Here is a 4,755-nt window from a genome sequence, read left to right on the forward strand (position 1 = left end):
ATTCGGGGGATAAGATTTTTTCATACCCAGTGCTTGAACCCAATACCTTCGATTAAGGGAGAAACAACCCCATCCACTACACCACATTCTTTGGTGGTAGCTAGTGACAGTATTAGTATTATCCTATCATGAAAAGCCACATAATCGTAATTAAAAATAAATTATTGCCTCTGAAAATTAAACTATATGATATTACTAGCTCTGCTAACTGAAACTAATAATTGATCTAAAAATGTTAAACTTCACATAATTTTTTGACTGAAACATACGCAGAGACATGTGTAACTTACATTTTTTTTTTTCCAAAAAAAGAAACATCAATCCATGGTGACTGTGTTCAAGACAAATATGTATATGAAGTTGGTCTATGGATATGTGCGTAATGCGTATTATGCGCCATGACTATAAAATTTTGTTTAGGATTTATTTTAATAATAATCGAAACGTACTGGATGAGACAGACTGTTAATTACTATTTAATTTTTTTAAAAAAATAATTAATATTATTTATATTTTAATGCGATAATAAAAGTTGGGCAAACATACCCCTAACTAAGGAACCGTTTGGCTATGAAAGTAAAAGACATATTCATTTTATTTGGTACTTTTGAAGTTGAAAATAGAGCTGCGATTTGCTTGGTCATAGTATTTTGGAAATGAGGTATTTTTGAAGTTAAGAAAATATAAAAAGTGAATAAATTTTTAAAAATTTAGAGTTTTATGAAAATTGAGTTATTTTATGAAAATAAAAATTTAGATTTTTTTTTTTTTTAAATAGAAAGTGAAAAAATGAATTCAAAAATTCAAATATTGTAAAAACGTATTCCTAAATATCTATGGCCAAACAAGTATTTCGAAATAAAGTGAAAAACATATTTCAAAATATTGTAAATACTATTCATAATCAAACGGCTACTAAAATTCCAAAAAGAATTTCAGAGTCTTGATGCTTCTACTCAACGCGTCAAGTAACTACACCCATTTATTTTGAAATATTCTTTTTAGAAAGGATTATTTTATATATTTTTGTAAGAAATCTTATTCAATTCATATAATTTTGCCTACTGCCCTCTTACTCGAATGTCAGCAAATTGAGAAAATCTTTTGTATTTAGATAATGATATTTTCTTAAATTTTGTTTTTATTAAATGATAACTATATATTTTTCAATTACATTTTAAACGATGGATAAATATTAACAAGTAGTTTTTATTTGGACCATACTGGCCATCCATCTGAATTTTACCCCTTTTGTCATATATAGGGTTAGGGTATAGGGGAATAAAAGACAATCCTCCTAGAAAAATTCTAACTCTCAACGGCAAGTGCAGTTCCAATAAAAGATCTTTGAAATAGCTTGAGCCAGAATTTTAATTTATCAATTTTAAATTGTAATTGTTTTATATTATATTAGGTTTTAAATAGTGAATATGGATATGCGATTTTAAAAATTATCATTTAACTTGTGTTCGCCTTTTAGATTTTTGGATTTGGATTCACTTTGAGACAATATAAAACATATAATACCGTTTAAAGTTAATCTTAAATAAAATATATCCTCAACTTCATATACCTAGAGTTTATGTACATATAGCTAATGTTTAATAATTTTTGCCTGAATTTTAGACAAAAAAATAAGTGAACTTAATCTATATATAATTTGTTAAGTTTGATTAGGACAAGTTTAACGTCAAATACCACATGTCTAAAGTAATATATGTGCAAAAAAAAAAAATATGGGTACCAGTTTATTAAATGCGGTGTCATCAAAACAAACTGTCCTATAAAAATTACAATTATTTGTACATGTTAAAAAAAATTTAAAGTACAAACATAAAATTAGAACAAAAGTAAAAAAAATTTGTCAAATTTTTAAGTATGTATTAGAATTTTTGCTCTGATTTTCTTGTCATATTTAATTTATTTTGGGGGGGGGGGGGTCAATTTAATACAGTAATTATTTTATTTTCCGTGAAAAGTAAATATAATTTTTTTCCATATTTGGCTAACCTATTTTAAAAAAAAGATTTGTACAGAGAAGATGTCTTTTATCATAACAAAACACAATAGCATTCACCCATATAGTCTTTTATTTTTGTTTATGAAAAAAGTTTCTCCCAATAAATTTTAAGTTTTTTTATATAATTTTCAATTCTAAGGCTAATTAGTCAAACAATATTAATAATATACTTTTTTTAATGTAGTTTTCTGTGTTACCTGAATTATCGCCTCTATAATTTGTAGATTATAAGTTTTCGATTGCGCTCAACCAATTTTGAATCCAACACACTTTGGCTCTGCGCTGCTTTGGATGCCCATGAATTTTATTGGAGACGGTAGAGCCCTGGAAGGAAAAAAGGTAGAGGAGGTCAGAGATTTTTGGGTGGGTGCAGGGGCGGAGCCACCCTTTGCCAAGGGGTTCATCCGAACTTTCTTCGGTGAAAAATTATGCATGATTTAAATTGTTTTTTATGTATATATATTAGATGTTGAATCCCCTTCGGTTAATTATATGTTCACTTACGAAACCCTTAGTGAATATTTTGGCTTCGCCGCTGAACGGGTGGGTGGGTGGAGGTTGATACATGATACATGCTGGTGTAAATGTCCCAAATAGGAACAAGAGAAAGAATAGGATGCTTAGACAAACAGAGAATATACAACTGACTAATTTTTGTCACCAAATTGCAGCAAAAAAACTCAGCATTGGTTTCGTCCTAACATGGACTTGCCTCTAAAGATAGTGATTGGGCATGCATGCTCGTACCTCTTTTTTTTCTTTTTCTGTCTCTCTCTCTTCTTTTTCACTTTACTGTTGTTGTCCTCCCTATTCAACTCCCTTATGTTCATTTGACCACAGGTTTAGCCATAAATTAAAACAATTTTAGGTAAAATACATAAACATGTCTTTTAATTTGACCTCACGTTACATTTATGATCTTTAATTTTGAGTGTGCACAAGTAGACACTTAAACTTGTATAAAGCTGAAAAAATAGCCACATATGTCCTACGTGACATTCTATTTGGTCAATTCATGTCCTACTTCTATTATACCACAAGGACGTGTGTGTCTGCTTGTTCAATTTTATACAAATTTAAGTGTCTATTTATACCTAAGCAAAGTTAGAGGTCATAAATGTAATTTAAGGTCAAATTAAAGGACATATTTATGTATTATGCCTTTATATTTTAACGAAATATAATTAGAGATTGATAGCTAGTGTGAGTTTTTGATGAAATGGGTTTGGATGAACTCCCTTATCCCCTTTAGTTCCACCTGATGTCAAGTGATCAAGCCTTTGTAGTTCTATATTAAGGTATGATTGGTTTGAGTAATTAAGTAGCGAACGCTTTAATATAATGAAATTGTGAAAGAATTTAACATCTAGATAAACAATGTCCAAAAAGCGGACCAAATTAACTCAACGGTGACTTAAGTTGTGGGTTATTTGCATTTGGTACTCAAATATTTATCACTTTTAGAACCATGCATACAATATAACTTATATAAATATTTATAATTTATACCAATATATTAACTAAACATCTAATCTTCAATATCAATTTTTACATTAAAAATAATTAAGCACTCATGATTTAAAAATCTCACCCATCAATTAACTAAAACTACATGATTGATAACAACATATCCACAACCTCCCCCCGAAGCATAGTGCCAAATGCACACATTTATATACACGAAATTCAAGTTGAAAAAGATTTAAGACTTTTGAGCCTAAATCTTAAACATAGCATAATATTTGTGTAATTGTAAAAATTTTCAATAAAATGGAAAGAAAGTGAACATTTTTCAAAACTTTAAGCCGACAACACACAAACATATATATGATTATTAAAATCTCTTTGAAAATTCTTACACAAACAACAAATGATGAATCTAATGTAGCATTTTCTAACACTTAAGTAAATTAATTATCGATTTCTTGTGAGCAATTAATTAACGGAAGCTTGAGTAGCGATTATATTTCTGTTAATATGAACACTTAAAGTAAATGTGCGAAGTCCATTATTACAAATAGCGGTCTGGATCCATGTACTATGTCGGTTTTATAAGTTAGATATTTTTACTTATATGTTTGTCATCTGGACCCTTAAATCCATAAAAAAATAATATTTTGTACCCTTTGACCATTGACCTTGCCTATGTGGCATTAAAATGATGACTAAGACAAAGAGAGTGTAGCCACTCGCCTGGGCCGCGAGTGGGGGTCAATTTTTGATCAGTTTTACATTAAAATAATAATAAAAAATAATATTAAAATTAAAAATAAAAATAAAAAGGGTCCTTTTTTTCCCTCCATCTTTTTAAATTTAAAAATATTTTTAAAAAATAAAAAAGGGTCCTTTTTCCCCTCTATCTTTTTTAATTTAAAAATATTTTTAAAAATTTTAAAATAATTTAAAAATAATTTTAAAAATGTAAAAATGATTTAAAAATATTTTTAAAAATTAAAAAATAATAATAAAAAAATTTTTCTCCCCACCCAACCCCATCCCACCCCACCCTAGCCCCCCACCCTACCCCAACACCCGTCCAGCCCTTCCCCACCCCCACCCCCACCCCAGCCCTTCCCCACCCCTCACACCCTACCCAACCCCGTTCCACACCACCCCCAGCCCCTCCACCCCACCCGATCCCCGTCCCCACACCTCACCAGTCCCGTCCAGCCCCTCCTCACCCTACCTCCAGCCCCCATACCCCTCCCAGCCCCATCCCCACCCCACCCCAGCCC

Source organism: Capsicum annuum, chromosome 8 (genome assembly GCF_002878395.1).
Source record: "Capsicum annuum cultivar UCD-10X-F1 chromosome 8, UCD10Xv1.1, whole genome shotgun sequence".
Lineage (NCBI taxonomy): Eukaryota > Viridiplantae > Streptophyta > Magnoliopsida > Solanales > Solanaceae > Capsicum > Capsicum annuum.